Here is an 18349-nt window from a genome sequence, read left to right as displayed (position 1 = left end):
CAGCCGCTGCGCCCGACCTGTGCGCTCCAGGGACATAGATGGGGGTTGCTTTTTTGCGGAAAACGGAGAGTTGTACTGCTGGCGTAATACTGTAGTGATTATTGTAAAGAGGGCAGGAAGGGTGCTTAGGCCCCGCTGGTATCCGTAATAGGGGGGCTGTCCATCTGAGGAACGTGACTGAACCCGACCGGTGACCGTTCTGCCTTCGCAGCAGTGACAGAGCGCAGAAGAAGAGCCGCAGCATCTGATAACTTTCTTCTCCTTTTCTTTAAGATTCGACATCAGTTGGAAGCACAGTCCAGTGTACTGTGCGACTGGCAAACAGAATCGTGGAGGGGCTTAGTACAAAGGAAAAAGGCTGTAAACTGCCTATAACTTTTTTTTTTTAAGGCCCGATGGTCCTTTTTCTGAGAATCAGTTCCAGATAAAGGATTTAGCACATCATTGCATCCTGAGCAGCTGACATTAACCAACAGGGTGCCCGCCTCTGCTCATGGCACCCAGTGGGCCTCTGCACCCCTGGCTAGGCTGTGGTCCCCCAGGCTTGGGTGGGTCAGAGGACTTCTGAAAACCCTCTTGACACTGCCACCTCTCTGAGTCCCGTCTGGACAGAGGGCTTTCCTGCAGTCACATGGAGAGGGGAGAAAAGTCTGCTGGAAACACACCCCCAGCCGCCATCAGCACCAGTCCCCCTGGTCCAGGGGACGTCTGCCCCTCTGCTCTGAACCCAGTCTCCCACAGGTCTGGAGAAAAAGCATTCCCTGGTACCCATCCTCACCTCCTCACTTCTCCTGCAAGGTATCCCCCCTCCAGACGCCCGCCACCGTGCAAAACTAGTCGCTGTCATGCGCTTAACTTTCAAAACAGTCCCCAGCGTAGAAACGTATTTAGCGGGTGGGGAAACTGAGGCACGCATCACTCCATTGGCCACCGTGATGGCCTGACTATCAGAGTCCACACTCTGACGTATCACGATCCTCCTCCCTTGGTGTCGTGAACACTGTCAGAACAAACTCAGGGTCCTTCCAAGCTGATAAGGGTCATCTACCTTTTCAAGAAATTCACGCAAAACCAAGCCACTTCCTTTTCAAGATGCCAGGAAGTTTGCAAATGTATTTGTGTGACTGCACGAGCATGTCACCCATACCTTTATCTGCCAGCTGCTGTGTGACCTTGGGCAAATCTGTCCCCATCTTTCACATGGGGTATCACTGTGCCCCTCGCGGGGCCGTGGAGATTAATTAAGGTGATTCCTGTGAAGTAGTGAGCAGAGGCCCTGGCATGTGTCAAGGCCTGTGAAATTTATCCGTTCATGTATTTGTTTTCGTGCAGCATGAAGGCCGGGCGCTGCATGCTGTATGTGGAATTAATTAAACAGCTCAGTTTATATTCAGAAAGAGGATTTGAAAAATGACTTTATAGTCTATAAACTTGCTTTTAATTGCTGACTTCTCCTGAGCTGTCTGTGGACATGAGATTTCAATCCTAGAACATAATTTTCAATAAAAAATGTTAAGTGCATAAACCTTGCCTTCTTCCTTCTCACCCTGCAAAAGGAGTAAAAAAGTTGATTTCAAAAGGAAGCACTTTAATGAAAGGCACAAGAGTCAACACGAGGGTGAGGGACGGAAGTGAAGGCAGGGTTTCTGCTGGGTGGAAGATGGCCAGGAGCCAGAGGCCCTACCCGGTCTCTGGGTGGAGGGGCCCGGTGCTTGTCGCCTGGTGGCGTAGAAGGAGCCGCTCTCTGCTCGAGAGGAAGAGGAGGCAGTCCCAGGTGACACTGGCCAAAGGTGTGGGTCAGTGGCACGGCTGGAAGCAAAGAGGCACAGGCAGTCGGGAAGCAAAGAGGCACGGGCAGTCGGGAAGCCGCACGTCCAGGACACAGCCTGCCCTCAGGGTCTTGCTGCAGTGAAGGGAGGGGAGGGCTGGGGAGAAGCTGGTTCAAACATTTAACTACACTTGGCGCCTCTCCGGGAGAGAGGGCTCCAGAACGGTGCCGGTCTGGAGGGCACCCCCTCTGCCCTCAGGACTCTGGGCATCCCTTCTCCATTGCCCCTTTGGACCAAGTGGTCTGGTCACCTTCAAACCCAAAGACGGAGCTGGGAGCACCAGCTGGAAAGCTTTCTGGCAAAATGCAACGTTAGTGCTGGCAGCTGGGCCAACAGGCTAACACTCCGACGGGGCGGGTGAGCCCAGTGGTCATCCCTGTGACGTGAGCCTCAGCCCGTCTGTGACCTCGGGGAGTCGGGTGGTGTATGAGTTTCCCAGGGCTCCCGTAACAAAAGGAGCTCAACCCGGGGCGCTTAAGACAACAGAAACGGATTGTCTCCTGGTTCTGGAGGCCGGAGTCCCACATCAAGGTGTCACAGGGCTGTGCCCCTTCTGCAGGCTTTATGGAGCACCCTTCTCTGCCTCTTCTGGCTTCTGGGGGCTCCGGTGTCCCTGGGCTTATGGCAGCATCTGTCATCTGGTGTCTGCCTCCATCTTCCCATGGCCTTCTCTGCTAGGACATGGTTCGACTCAGGCCTTGTTAGATGGCTCCGGGCCGGGGGACAGCACCAAATGTGACTGGGTTATTGTCTCTGACCTCCGGGGCCTTCCTCCTGCAGACCTTAGAAATAATGCATCGGGACATTTTTTTAAATGAGAGTTCACGGCCCAATCAGCAGGTGGCTTCTGCAGGTGACCGCTGTCCCGGCCTCGCTCACGCCTTTGCAGGGGTAGACGGAAGTCATGAGTATAAGTGCAATTAGAATTCTGAGGAAGCGTAAAGAGCAAGGTGTCACCCTAGAATGAGGAGGGGTGGAAACTGAACCGGCAAACAGGGAGGAGAGAATGTTCTAGATGTTTGGACAGCAGGAGCGAAAACTCTGAAGGGAGGAAGGGCTGGGTAGGCACTTGGCTGAGAAGCAGAGTCTCTGAACTCCTTCCACGTTTTTCACCGGCAGGAAAGCAGTGTGCGGGGAGCATGGCCTCCGGGACCAAGAGATTCTTGTCCCAGCTCCGCCACCTTCCATCGTGTGGCCGGGCACACGGCGGGTGCTGCAAAGACCCACAATACAGCCCACGCTCTGAAAACCGCAGGCACGAAATGGAGCCCCTTCATTAAGTCGTAACCAACTGGTCTCCCGGTTTTTTGACATCAGAGGCTTACGGAACTGCCAACGAGACCAACGGGAGATCAGTGGGCGGTCATGCTGAGCTGAGAGCCTTCCAGCCAGAGCGGGAATTGCTGGCTCGTCCTGGGCGACTGTGCTGTTTCCTGGGCGCTTTCTGAGCGACTGGAAACGGTAGGTCTCGCGGTCTCCTCCGTAGCTTCCCGGGTCGGGATGACAACCGCAGAAGGGAGCCAGCGAGGGTCAGGACGGGCGGAGAGCAGGGTGGGGGCCCAGGGTGAGCTCAGAGCGGCTCTCTGGGAAGACAGACGAATCTGGGCTGTTCCAGAAGGAGCCCTGGGAAGGCTCTCCCCACCCTCTCGGGCCTCACCCACTTCTTGCTCCTTGCCTTGGGTTCCTGGCTGATGTGGCCAAGCTCGGAAATCCACCCACCAGCGAATTCCCATGCAGGTTTCTAGGTAATAGAAAGAAGCTGGTTGGAAAGAAGAGATGAAAGATAAGGATGGTATGGAGGAGGAAGGTGGGACTGCACGCAGGGCAGGAGGGGGAGAAGGGAGGGAGTCAAAGGCCAGGAGGGTGGGCAGGTGGGGAGGGCGCGAGCAGGAAGGAAAGTCATGTGCCCCCCTGGGAAGCAGCACCTCTTCATGCAACCAGGCTGCTCCCAGGGCGAAGAGGATGACGAGGATAACTTGGGAGCTGCTCACCAGGCTCTCCCACCCGCACAGCATCTGCACAGGTAGCATCTAATTCATCTTCACGGCAACCTCCGAGGACAGTCGCTCGTCCCCATTCCACAGGTGAAAAAAAATCGAGGCTCACAGGGTCATTCATCTCTGGCAGAGCTGGCATGCCTTCTGGCTCTGTCTCACTCTAAAACCTGGGGGAAAAGGTGAACAAGGGAGCACCTGGAAATTGCGAGGTTCACCTTTTTGTTTTCAACAGCTTTATGGAGATATAATTTACACACCACAAAGTTCACCCATTTAAAGTGTCAATGGTTTGGGCCGGCCCGGTGGCGCAGTGGTTAAGTTCGCACGTTCCGCTTCTCGGCGGCCCGGGGTTCGCCCGTTCGGAACCCGGGTGCGGACATGGCACCGCTTGGCAAAAGCCATACTGTGGTAGGCGTCCCACATATAAAGTAGAGGAAGATGGGCACGATGTTAGCTCAGGGCCAGTCTTCCTCAGCAAAAAGAGGAGGACTGGGAGTAGTTAGCTAAGGGCTAATCTTCCTCAAAAAAAAAAAAGTGTCAATGGTTTGCAGTATATTCACAGAGCTATGCAACCATCACCAAAATCTAAATTTAGAACATGTTTGTCATCCTCGAAAGAAACCCCGACCCATTAGCAGTCACTTTTACTCTATTCTTTCCACTCAGCTCCAGGAAACCAGTTATTTCCCGTCTGTATGGATTGACCTATTTTTGGACACTTCATGTAAGTGAAATCCTATGATATGTGGCCTTTTGTGTCTGGCTTCTTTCATTTAGCATCACCTTTTCAAGCTTCATCCATGTTGTAGCACATCTCGATGCTCCGTTCCTTTTCATGGCTGAATAATATTCCACTGTATGGATGTACCACATTCTATTTATTCATCTGGGTCGCTTCCATATTTTGGCTTTAGAATGACACTGCTAGGAGCATTCGTGGGCACATTTTTGTGTGGACGTGTTTTCATTTCTCTTGTGTAGCTGGGTTCATCTTTAGTACATGCTCAGGCTGAGGGTAGATCCTGGGGGTTTAGCTCTCTGGGACCCAGGAGAGACCTGGACATGTCTAAGTGCCTCTTCAGCCACTGTGCACTGCCTGCCTTGCCCTCCTTTTCTCTTCTTCCTCTTGTCCTCTTTCTCTTTCATCTTCTCGCCTGCTCCATCCACAGGGAGGTCATAAAGTCTGGATCATAAGCAGTTATGTGTAAGGAATGTTTTTTGCCTTGACCCTAAGGAACTCGATGAGACCGACACATTGCCCTAATTAGGTCAATGCACTGTGCAGAGCGAGGTGAGGGTGGGGCCTTCCCAGCAACCCTGGCACAGCCAGCGGGGGTGCGTCAGCTCTGACTTTCACCCAAATAAACCTGCACCTTTAGCATCCCAGAAGCAATCTGGGGGTTCGGCCTGTAAACAGAGAAGATAATCTCAGATCTGCTCCAGACTTTTTCCCCTCCCTCCCGCGTCTCTGCGCCTGGGCCTGCAGCTGACTCACCCTGGAGCGGGGCGCTGATCACGGCACGCCCTCTCTGGTTAGGGAGTCGGGGGTGCCGGCCCTGTGGCCCCCTGATTTGTCTTCTCAGCCCAAGCTGCCCCAGAGCAGGCGATGATGAGCTGAACTGCGAGCCAGTGGTGGACAGGAGCAGAGGAGGTAGAAAATTCCTTCTGGTGTAGGACTGGCGTGGCGTCTAGGTTCAGGGGCAGAAATGGCTGAGATCACAGGACTTTTGGGGTCATAGGAAAGATTTTTTTTCCTTCCTGCTATATTCCCTTACGTGCTTTCAATGTAGCGTGTTCTCTTATGAGCAAATATTATTTTATATTGAGAAAAAAGAATCCAACAAGAAACAACTCCGAAGATATCCGGGTGCTTTCCAGGCCCCCAGACCCCCCTGGCTGTCCTTGGAACACCTGTGCCAGGCCCCCTGGGGCTCGTCAAGCCGTAGCCGTATGGGGTTCTCTCCGTCAGGGAGGAGCAGCCTGGCCCCAGCCCCAGCGACCAGCTCAGGAGGATCCTAAATTCTCACGAGACCTCCCTTCCAGCAGACGAAGGAGGGGAGGTTGGTGTTTTAGGTAGAGCTGAAGTGGTCCCGGGGCAGACGCTGCTTGTACATGCAAAGCCAGGCCTTCGCATCACTGGGTGGGGACACTCAGGAGCAGAGGAGGTCCCCTGAGACACAGAGCATGGGCTAAAAGCAGGAGGAAGCGCAAAGAGGAAGCGACAGAAGCAGACTGACACGCACATGCTCCCTCCTCTGCGGCCAGCGGGGCTGGTGCTCAGTGAGAACAGTGGGGGCGGCTGTCTTTTCCTTAATAGGGTCTTTGACCACGTGCTCTCTGAGAATTCGTGTGGTCCTTGGGAGAAGCACTTGTGCTTGATCCAGCAGCTACCTGCTGTCTACCGGGACAAATAAAGACACCTAGAAGGAGGTTAGGCTTAGAAAGTCTCCTATGCCTGGACTCCTGGAGAGGTGTTGTGTGGACAGAATCACATGAGGAGAGACCCCGCTTGGGGGAAGGTTGTGTGGCAGATACCACTCAGTGTCCTCTCATGTCCATTCCCCTTATTTTTAACTGGGCACCTACTACTCAGCTAAAGACTACATTTCCCAGCCTCCCTTGCAGCTGAGGCCGGCCATGTGACTAAGTCCTAGCCAATAGGCTCTGAGTGGAAGTGATGAGTCAAACTTCTGGATTGAGACATTGAAAGGCAAAGGCATAGGGCAAGGTTGCGGGATACAGGGTTGCTATACAAAAGGCAATCACGCTTACGTATGTGCCAGCAACGCAGAATTTTGAAATTCAAAACAATATTGTTTACATTAGCACCCCCCCAACCCCCAAAAATGAAATGCTTAGATATAAATCTAACAAAATATGTACAGGCATCCTTCCGAGATATGGCAGGTTTGGTTCCAGACTACCATGGTCAAGCGAATATTGAAGTAAAGTGAGTCACTGGAATTTTTGGGTTTCCCGGTGCGTATAAAAGTTGTGTTTACACTATACTGTAGTCTATTAAGCGTGCGATAGCATTATGTCTATAAAAACAGTGTGCACACCTTAATTAAAAAGTATATTATTGCTAAAAAGTGCTAACCATCATCTGAGGCTTCAGCGAGTCCTTTTGCTGGTGGGAGGTCTTGTAAAAAAAACTCAGTATGTGAGAAGTGCCATAAAAGGAGATTTTCCTGTACGAGATCTATGTGAGAAGAACCACAAAACTCTGATGGACAAAAATCCAAAAGGGACAAAATCAATGGAGAGATGGTCCACGTTCATGGATAGGAGGACTCAATATTGTCACGATGTCGGTTCTTCCCAACTTGATCTGTCGGGTTCAAAGCAATCCCCATCAAAACCCCAGCAAGTTATTTTGTGCCTACGGACGAGCCGGTTCTAAAGTTTCTATGGAGAGGCAGGAGACCAGAAAAGCCAACGCAGTAAGAAAGGAGAAGGGCAAAGATGGAGGACTGACACTGCCCAACTTCGAGACTCAGCATAAAGCTGCAGAGTAGAGACGCTATTGTGGATAAGGTGTTGGCTGCTACTATAATCGTCGCCCAGCTTGGACCTTGGACTGTGACACTGGTCTGTATGTCACTGCTTCCGTTTCCCACCCATCCTGCGTGCCACCCCTGAGGATTCTGTCTCATGGTCGCGTTCCATGCTCAGGGACCTCGGTGGCTCCCTAAGGCCCCCTGAAGACATTCTACAATCACTAGACGTTCCAAGACCCTCTTTGCTCAAGTCAGCTTCTCCTTCCTTATCTCCCCCGCCTCTCTAGAAACCCCCCACACCCACCACTCCCCTACTTCTGCCCTTGGCCTTCAGGCGCCTCCAGCTGCAGGTGCCTCTCACACGGCCCAGGACACACACCTTGCTTTGCGTAAGTCTGTGACCACCCCGTGCCCTCCCACCACCATCCTGGCCTCCCCAGGAGCTCCGGAAGGAAGCGATCCCAGGCTGGCCCCCCCCAGGAAAGACTTCTCTTTGGAAATCCTTGGAGTTTGGAAAACTCTCCCTGAGTTTTGCCGCAGAGGAGGGACGTAGGGCTGTAGGGGGTCTGTCAGCCAAGGCGGCTCTTCGGAAATCATGAAAACACAGAGAGAGGTCGTGGCCTTCGAGCTCCTCACGGTCAGAGCCCCCAGGCTGACGCATGAGGGCTGCACGGCAGCCAAACTCGCCGGGGGACCTTGCGAGATGGCGGTTGTGCCGCGTCTTCAGCTGGGGGCATTTTGTTGTTGTTGCTGTTCTGTTTGTCGTGGAACGCTGACTTGCAGTGCCCAAAACCTCCTCAAAAGAATAGGAACAGGAAAATTAGAGGGAGACGGCCGGGGAACTTTGCAAAATTGGAAAAATGAGTGTGCTCCCCGGTGCGGAGCACGTTGGCCCGTCCCCTTGGCCCTGATTAAGGGGAATTGGTGTCTGTGGGGGCGTGCAGCAAGAGGCCTCTGATTGGGAGACGATTTTGTGGCTTTGGCCTGTAATTTGGATTCGGGGGATCACGCACAGTTAATGTGATAAACTTGCAAACCTCCGCTGGTGACCAGAAGTGGAGGACGGCCCCCACAGGCAGCCATCAAAGCCGGCCCGGCAAAAGCTCGACCCCTGAGGCCGGGGACAGGCCAGGAGCCCTTTGACGGCTGGTTTTGGAATTTGGAAATGCAAGTGATTGCTCTTGTTTACCACCTAGTTCTCAGCGCACTCTGCTATCCAGTTCCACTTCTGCAAGACGTCGGTGAGATTATTCATGTCCTGGACGATGGACTTTTCGATGCGGATGGGAACCACATTCACCCTGTCCCGGGGCCTTCACACTGTAGGGGCTTTGCGCAGATGTGTGGGACCAAGGAGCGGAGGCACGAATGGAACGAGGGGTTGAAAGACATGATTTTGCCTTGAAGAGGGGTGGCCTGCAGGCCATTCCAGGTCGAGGGTTTGCCCCAAGAGATCTTCCTGATGCCCAGGGTCATTTGATTGTCGCCAGGAACACACAGGTTCCTTTTGCCTAGTGACCCCTTCTGTATATTTCTCTTGCTTTCTTAATGCCCAAGATCAGGCTACTGAGAAGACAAACTCTAAGTGTGTGTGTGTGTTTTAAATGTTGTGGGAAAATTGGGAGGGATGGGGCGGAAGTGGTTGGACGGGATGGGGCGGAGATGGAGCGAGGGATGAGGGTGGGGTGGGAGACGGAGCGGACTGGGGGCTTCAACACCCACGGCGTGGCGTCCCACCCTCCCCCTGTCCCAGCGGGGTTCCCCTGGACCCGCATTTGTCACCACCGCCCTTGCGGACGTGTGCTATACGTTGCGTCCATATAATCTTTGATGCCCTGGTTTTATATTTATCTTTCTTTGGTTCGACTCCCCACCACGTGACCACAGTGGGGTGAATCCCGCCTTTCCCTGCACCTGGCGGGGAGGAGATGGGAAACTTTCCAACAAGAATGCTTGCTGGGAAACCGGAGGCAAACAGAATAAGACCTGAATGAGCCTGCACAGGGCTCATTTCTGATGCCAGCTCGAAATGAGATCTAATCGGGGGTCAGTTAGCGAGCAGACACCGCGATGGGGACCCCGGCTTCTGCTTCTTCCCCTTTCTAAAGGTTAACGAAGATACTGCAGACGGCCAGCACCCGGCGTCCTTGCTGGTCTGCCTCCAGCAGGCATGTGACTCTTGATAACATCTCTGGACTCGATGATAATGGGGTCCAGTCGGTTTTCCCAATGAGCCCTGAGCAATGGCAACTGGGGAAGCAGGACTCTAGCGATGAGCCACGGGGCTCTATTTCTGTTCGGCTTTGCTCAGTGACTTCCAGAAGACGTGAGAAGAGCCTGCCCATCCACCTGACAGACAAGAGGGAATTTATGCTCAAAGGATTCTTATTAAATACAGCGGAATTGGGTAAAATTTCCAATACTGGGGTAAACTCAGGTTGTTCCAAAATTTTCACTTTTACAGATAACGTTCTTGTGCAAAATGCTTCTCTTATTCTGAATCTGATTTCCAGCAGCCTGGTGCTCTCTGAGATGTTAATAAAGTTACCATGAGAAGATTCTGAGGTCAAATTAATTGGGTAAATGCTACACGCTCTTCGAGAGTCACAGTGTACATTTGCATGTAAAGGTACTGATAAGTCCTGCAGCACAGAGATACACTGGTTTGTGAACAGAACACCCTTTTTGTGTCGTATCTATTGGCATCCTTTGTCAGGGTTCCAGACATTTTACCTGGGGAACACTGCCTCAGAACATATTTTCCAAAGTGATATAAAAGAATATAAATAGTTTGTCTTTTTTTCTCACTAAGACAAAAAGGGCTAGTGAAAAAACTTTGCATTTTTCCATGTGACAATTTGTTGTCTGAATTTTCTGGTGTCTAAGTTGTGTCTTCCTCTTCGTCTCTGATCCCTTATGAAGTTGAAACTGGGTATTGATCTTGTATCTTTTATAGCAATACTTTATGGACGTGGAGAGTTAACTCTGTATTTGTGTTTATCGCATATTTTCCCAATGCTGTCGCTCTTTTTACAAATTTTATCATGCACGCGCTTACGTGAGAGGTTTAATTTTTGTTTATTTATTTACTCAAACTCCTCCAGCTTGTCTCCAAAGAGATGTTTCTGTTTCTTGAGGTAGAATTTGTTTCTTTGACATGGATAGGAAAACATGCTCTTCTGTTTTCTTCTAGCTTGTTAAAAAGAATCTGACAAAACCCACAGGCGTCTTCTTATGATACGAGTAGTACAAGTTTATCATGGAAAATAAAAATAAGGGGGAAAAAGCACCTGCAATTTCACTACCCAGATAGCATTGGTAACGTCTTCTGTCCATCTTTTCACACTTTTCTCGGTGTTTATATACAAGTTAAAGACTTTTTTTAACTTTAATTAAAATTAATTAAATTAATTAATTAATTAATTAAATTAATTAAAATTTAAAGTGTGCACCCCCATGCATACGTGTGTATGTAGACATATACACACGTGTGCATGCACACACATGCACAGGTGCACACATGCATGGACACACACACTTTTCTCCCTCTATGGTTCTTCTCTCTTCACCAGGAATTTTGGAATTTCACAATCAATTTATTGAATTCTGGGGCTGGCCCCGTGGCCTGGTGGTTAAGGTCATGCGCTCCGCTTTGGCGGCCCAGGGTTTCGCTTGTTCGGATCCTGGCCACGGACATGGCACCGCTCGTCAGGCCATGCTGAGGCCGCGTCCCACATACCACAACCAGAGGAACCCACAGCTAGAGTCTACAACTTTGTACCGGGGGGATTTGGGGAGAAGAAGAAGGAAAAAAAAGAAAAAGAAGAAGGTTGGCAACAGATGTTAGTAGCTCAGGTGCCAATCTTTAAAAAAAAAATTATCACATTCTGAAACATACCAATAAAAAGCCCTTCGGCCTTTACTAAATTGGATGGTGTGTAGGAAAACCAGCTCTCGAGAGAGAGACAAACCCTGATTGGTGGCTTTTGCTGGTTTCTGTGGTGTGAATACTCCCTCCGTGCCTGATTCCCAGCTCTCTGTCAGTTAACAAATGGCCTACAAGGTTTTTGAATATTTAACACTCGGCTCTTGCCCTCGACTGGGACGGCTCCCCATCCTCCTGTTTCTTCTTCCTAACGGGAGCCGGCTAACGTTCTGTTTCCTGTCTGCCTTTATTTCTCCTTTTAGCGTCTTATTATGGCCTCTGAGGAAGTGTTTTGCGTCCCCGAGTAAACGAATACTCAATTATTTGATTTTTTAACTGCTATTGAAATCTTTTATTTTACACGCATTTTCTAGCTGCGTGACATTCGTATAAGACACAGTTGATAAAACATTTTTTTTTGTTATGCACCCTATCTTCCAGAATTAATTGACTCCTCCTTTTGGTTGGTTTCCTAGGTTTATAATGATGACTAAAACAAAACTGATATTTTAATGTTTTCTATTCCTACATTAATATGTTATTTCTTTTTCTTACTAGATAGTTTTCACCAATATTTCTAGTTTTCTATTAAAATAGGAGCGGTCACTGGACAGGACCCATTGCGAGATGATTCTGATTTTTCACGCTAATGACTTATTACCTGAGAGCTATTGGCTTTTGGTTTTAAATCCACAATCTTTATTACATGTAGAATGAAACCTGTAATATGAGTTTTTAGATAGTGCAATTTTTCAAATGCCTCCTTGATGTCTATTGAGATAATTAAATGAGCTTTTACCATGTCTCATGCTAATATGTTAAATCACTTTCCTGCTTTATTGACACCAACTTATTCTTGAGATTAACCCTGCTTGGTTGCTGTAGACACTTTTTTTATTTTGAGGAAGATTAGCCCTGAGCTAACATCTGCTGCCAATCCTCCTCTTTTTTGCTGAGGAAGACTGGCCCTGAGCTAACATCCATGCCCATCTTCCTCTACTTTATATGTGGGATGCCTACCACAGCATGGCATGCCAAGCAGTGCCATGTCCGCACCCGGGATCCGAACCGGTGAACCCTGGGCTGCCAAGAAGCGGAACGTGCACACTTAGCTGCTGTGCCACTGGGCTGGCCCTGACACTTTTTTTTTTAAGTGCTGACAGTCTCTGCTTGTATTTGGAATTTCAAAAATAAACATTTTGTTTAGGAATAATCTTTGAGAGCACAGAGAGTTCCCCTATAGTCCTCAGGCCATTTCCTCTATTGCTAACGTCACACACAACCAGGCACGTTGGTCAAAGCTGAGAAGCTGACACCGGCACATTACGGTTCGTTAAGCTCCAGGCTTCAGTGGATTTTGCTGGTTTCCTTATGTGTTTGGATTTCTGAGTCTCTGTCGACGATTGAGGCTTGCCTATGTTTTCACTGTTCTTTTCAGTTTGACTCAAAACTCTGTTGTGTCATACCTCTATACTGCACCCCACTTTTATATATTTTTGTAACCGTTTATTGAATGTGAGCCTTATTTAGTCCCTGAAGGAGATGAATTTTCCATGCTTCGGGCAGGTGGGTAAATACACGTGGAAGGTTAACGGATTGTGATGATGATCTGTGTTCTTGCTGTTCTAGAAGAATCCAAAGGAATATGAGCTATCTTTCCCTTCCCTACCTCTTCTCCCAGCGGGCGAGCAAATCCTTGAGATGGGGAGGCCGGGGCTTCTCGCACCCCCCAGGGGTGGGTTAATTCACTCTGGTTTCAGGAATGGTTGGAATGGCTCAAGGGCCGGGAGAGGCCCAGGGTTTGCGTCATGGGCCAGAGCTGCAGGCTGCTGGTGCTGGTAGGCAAGGCGGGACTTCATTTAAAGGGGAGGCATTCCCAGAGTGGGAAAGATCCTTGCCCTCTTCCCGCACGGCGCCCAGAATAGTGGGAACTCCTCTGAGAGTGTGGGCCCTGAATGCCGGGCTCAGGGATTGAGAAGAGTGAGTTTGGGGGCGGGGGGGCTCAGCAAAGCATCCCTGTGACCGCACTTGGCGTGGCAGGATGCAGCTCTGCCTTCAAATGGCCAGCGAGGGCAGCTCAGAGCCGATCCAGATGGCCCCGAGACCAGGGGCCTCTCTCCCATGCCGGAATCATGTAAACCTCCCAAACTCTTGTGTGACACGCGTAATGCTAACTTACACGTCCCCAGATGGTCCTTGAATCTTGTCTTTCTTCTGTTGATGCCCATTCCCTCGGCAACTCGTCCAGGCTCAGGGATGTAAATGCCGTCTCGCTGCCGACCACTCTCAGGTGGATCAGTCCAGCCTGGACCCCTCCCGGGATCCCCACGGTCATTTATGGGGCCGCTATTTGACATCTGCCCTCCGGTCACCCAGTCCACCTTCCAGACTTAACATTTCCGGGGCATTTCAAATGTGTCCACGGCTCCGGACCCCACTTCTCCCCGCACCTCCTCACCTGCTGCATTCCCGTCTCTGCGGATGGAAGCTCCCTTCCTCCAGCGGCTCAAGCCCCAAAGCTTACCGTCATCCCTGACTCAAGGTTTCCCCTCCCACCGCACATCCAGTCCCTCAGCAAGGCCTTCCAGCCTTACCTTCCAAATACGTCTAGGCTCCGACGACACTTCAGCATCCCCCTGTTCATTTTCTTGTCTGAGCTGCCGTCATCTCTCACCTGGATTGTCTCCAGGCCCCTCTAGCCGGGTCCCCTTTTCCAAAGGACAACAGTGATATCTGTGAAAACAAAATCATCACCAGCCTCAGTGGCTGGAAACAATGAAGGCGTCTTCCTTGTTCCTCCTGGCACCCGCTGGGAGTCAGCAAGGGGCTTGGCTCACGGTGGTCCCTCAGGGACCCAGGCACCGGCCGTCTCAGACGATGCAGGTCACTGTGCCAGAGGGGCACAGGCCTGGCTAAGTGTGCTCTAGCTCTGAAAGTGTCCCTTCAGAAGGACGTCACCTTTGCTGACATTTCACTGCCTTCCAGTGGGGACACGGTGCAATCCTGTGATGTATCTGGAAGGTGGCAGAGCTGCAACATTCGTGGCTGGCCCAGTGCCCCCTGCAGCCCCACCGAACAGTTCCCCATTTCACTCAGAGAAAACCCAAAGTCCTTTCAGTGCCCCCCAGGTCCTGCACCATCTCACATCTCCCCACTTCGCCTCCCCGCTCTCTCTGCCCTGCTCGCCTACAGTTTCTCCCTGCTCTCTCTGCCGCAGCCCCATGGGCCTGTTTGCTGGTCCTCTGACACATGAGACATGCCTCTGCCTCAGGGCCTTTGCACTGGCTGTTCCCCCCAGCTGTCTGCTCTCTTGTGGACTTTAACTCTTCAAAGGTGATGTCCTCAGCGTGGCCTTCCCTGCCCCACTATGTGATGCTGCCTCGCGCCCCCCACCCGGCCCCGCTGCCTTCTTGTCTCTTCCGTATGTATTGCTTTTTCACAGGCTCTGCAATTCACTTGTTTATGGTCTGCATTGTCTAGACTCTTCCACACGGATGTGGGACCCCCGAAGCAGGGCCTGGGCTGGTTGGGGCCACCTCACCCACTCTGCATCCCCCAACAGCGCCCGGCTTCTCCCGGAACCGTGGCCGGCTCGCCGAAGCCACTCGCCGCTTATTTGTTGAATGGACGAAGGCACCGAGCACTCAGGATGCATCAGGTATTTTAATAAGTGTTACAGTTTACCTGCATTTCTAAGAAGGACCCCCCCTCCTTGAATATTACTCCTGAGACTGAATTTCTTGCATCTGTAGGTTCAAAGGTAGATTGAATTCGCTTGAATTAAAGAATAAAGAATGTGTGACCCAGAAAGGGTTGCAGGGGAGCAGCTGGGTGCTTCTAAGAGTGTCGGCGGGGAGAGTCAGGAGACAGGGAGGGAAAAGCCGGGCGGGGCCGAGGAGAGGGCCCCCCCGGGCTGGGCCCCTGCCTCTCGGCTTCATTTAGTGGCTGGTCCTCAGGACGGATGGAGATTTTAAAGTTCAAGAGCTGAGCGGTCAGATGGACAGATTTGCTAGAAGGATAAACGTAGTGGGGACCGTGTGGAGGACGGGCGTGACTTGAGGCAGGAGGGTCAGTTCGGGGCCCTCTCCGGCCGGCGCTCAGAGGTCAGCAGCCGCCCAGTGACTCTGCACTCAGAGATGCATTTTAGACCTTGGCGATGTCTCCACTTTGCCTGCTGAAGGCACCGGGAGGGCATAAACCCCGTTAATGTCAATGTTCTTTGGGACAAGAATGGCTGGCGTGGAAACTGGGCCTGTCTGGGTTTTTTGCATCCTATGGTGCCTGTAAGGAGGGAAGACAAGACAGTCCGTGGGTCACAGTGGCAGGACTCTGCCCACACCCACGGACTTCTGTTGGGACCATCGCTCATCAAGGACAGAAGAAGGGGTGAAGGCCCTGCCTCCCGTGGGGCCGCCCCCAGGGAGGGCAGGCCGGGAGGGGTGACACCAGCACACGGGCCAACATCCCGGGGAGACTGATGGCAACCACTTTCCAGCTTCCTTGGCCTGCTCCCCTTAAAACCAAGTGGACCAAGTTTCAGTGTGGCCACCCCGCAGCAGAAGCTGAGAGGACCCACTGGCCGGGGCTGAGGGGGCTCTCATCGCATTGAGCGTTCAGCATATGGTTTTTGGGGGTGACACAGACATTCAGTCCACAGCTCTCCTCTCAGTCTCAAACAGCTCATTGCTACAAATGGGTTTTTCCTCACTCCATGTCCTCATTTTGGGGTTAAGGGTAGGGGGCAGATGTGGAGATGGGCCACTGAGCCCATCATGAGGGCTAACCGTGTGAGGTCCTCCAGCAGAGTTCTGGATCCCTCGGGAATTTGGTTATCGGTAAATAACTTCTGCAGCCCCGAATTAAGGACCCTTAGGGTCGAATCGCGGGAGCCGTCCTTTGGGATCTGAGCTTGTCCCTCTGTAAACTGGGTGATGGAGGTTCCCCAAATGCGGGGAAAAATTGTGGTTCGGGAACTGAAAATAATGTGGTTAACAGTAATTTAGAAGGCTTTTCACTGAGCAAGGTTTAAAACAAGAAAAAAAGAAAGAAAGAAGAAACAGCTCGTAAAAATTTGTTTTAAAAACCTCCACGGAAGCCGGGCTTTCAGAAGCGACCGTCGTTTCTAACTTAATTCAGTAAAATTTTTATTAACTTAATTAGTTTTTTCCCCCCTCTCTTGTTTTTGCACTCAATAAAAACATCTAAACAACTTTTTCAAACTCCCAAATCGAGCCTTTTATCTTCACGGGGCAAATTCCACCTGCCAATTTGCAAATGGGCTTGTTTTGGTCAACAGACCGCAGCATTCTCTCCTCAGCAAAGTTTCCATTTGCAGCGGGGCCAGGCCAGCAGCAGGCCCTCAACCCTGACCTCCGGAAGAGGCGCAGTCACAACTCAAACTTGCGTTGCTTTTTTTTAATTGGTTGAGGGTGCGTGTAGGGGGAGAGGGGAGCACAGACGCAGCATGCTTCTTTTGGGTCGTATCTTATAGCTTTTACAGCTTTGAAGCTTTCAAGGTATGGAGACCTTACCTGAGAATGGCAGGTCCATTCTTGGGGATCCCGCTCCGCCCGGGCCTGTGAGCTCAGAGGGGCCGGTATGTGTCTGCTGCCCCCTCTCGCCTTGCTCAGGGCCCCGTCTGATGCCCCTGCCCCTCTCCCGTCTCTTCTATGCCCTCTGCTAACTGCCCCCAGCGATCTGGGTCAGGCACTCACCTGAGAGCTGCCGAGCATCTTTCTGCATCCTGCGGTGGGCTGGGTTGGGTACCACCTCCTTTTCCTCACCTGGAGCTTCCAACCAGATGGAGACTCGACTCGTATACAGCCCGTCACAAACAAGGAGCAATGATCAGAGATGGAGGAGGGGGTGCTTAGGTTTCGGGGCATGGGGAGGTCCCCTCAAGTGCAGGTAAGAGCTCCCCAGGGGGAAGCAGAAGGGTGACTTTATGGAGTGGGGAGGCCAGAGTGGAGAAGGTTGGATGCCAGCAGGGGAGCTTGGGGTTTATTTCCAGGATGCCGAGGGGATGCTCATGCCCATGGAGGGCAGGATGTCCTTTTGGGGATGGGGAGGGATTCTGACTCTGCGAGAGAGTGCCAGGCTCCCAGCCCGGGTTGGCCGCCTCTCGAGTCCACCTGGGAGATGGTACCCCCTCAAACGGTAAACTGAGAAGCCCCTTAAGGAGGTGGGTGTCTCATTCATTCTGTGTCCTTCTCTGGGGGCAAATGTCCTTTGCGTGTCAAGCTGGACTCTGTTAGCCACTGTCAATTAAAAGGACCGCACATCCCAACACGCCATTCTCATGATGCTAAAGGAAGTCAAAGCTGTGTCCTCTGGACGCATCTTTCTGCTTCGGGGTGTCTGTCTGGCTGATAAAGGAGTTCGTTCTGAGTGCCAAAGCCTGTGGAACGCTGACGCTGGTTTTGGCACCACAGCCTGCTAATTATGATGGCAGCCAGACATCTATTTCCCAACGCATGAAGAGCGACATGGTCCTTCGGGGTCAGGGCTTCCTAACCCGGGGTCCGTGAACTCAGAGGGGAAAAAATTTATATTTTCACCAATCGTCCACTGCAATTGGGCATTTTGAAGGGACAAAAGAAGCTGCAGTGGCAGTGGCAGAGTGAGTGGCTTTGCCACCGGTGGAAATCACAGATGTTTTCAAACCACATCATGGTTGGTGCAGAAATCTTGAAATCTTGTTTTCATTGATCTACCTTTCAAAATCATGGAAGTTTCCAGACCTGCTGCTGTGTTTATTTTGTATGTCGGTAAAGCAGGGCAGTTTCTATATCACAAATTTATTTTTTTTAAAAATGTTTGGTTAACTGATTTTGGGGCCATTTGTTTCCTTTGTAATCCTATCCATTTTATGTTTTGCATTGATAAGTATTATTCTGAGAAGAGGTCCCCGGACTTTAATAGTCTGCCCCAAAGTCCACATCCCAGGAAAGGCTCAGAGCTCCCCACCCTTGGTCATCTTTTCGTTCCTGAGGAAACTCAGCCCTGAAATCAGAAGCGTTCCAGAAGATTCCATGTGGGTGTGATCTGTGGAGGACGTGGTCACTGGACTGAACACAAAATTGAAAAACCTCACAGAGA

The sequence above is a fragment of the Equus przewalskii genome, chromosome 11 (assembly GCF_037783145.1).
Source record: "Equus przewalskii isolate Varuska chromosome 11, EquPr2, whole genome shotgun sequence".
NCBI classification, from domain to species: Eukaryota; Metazoa; Chordata; class Mammalia; order Perissodactyla; family Equidae; genus Equus; species Equus przewalskii.
Note: the sequence above shows the minus strand (reverse complement) of the source record.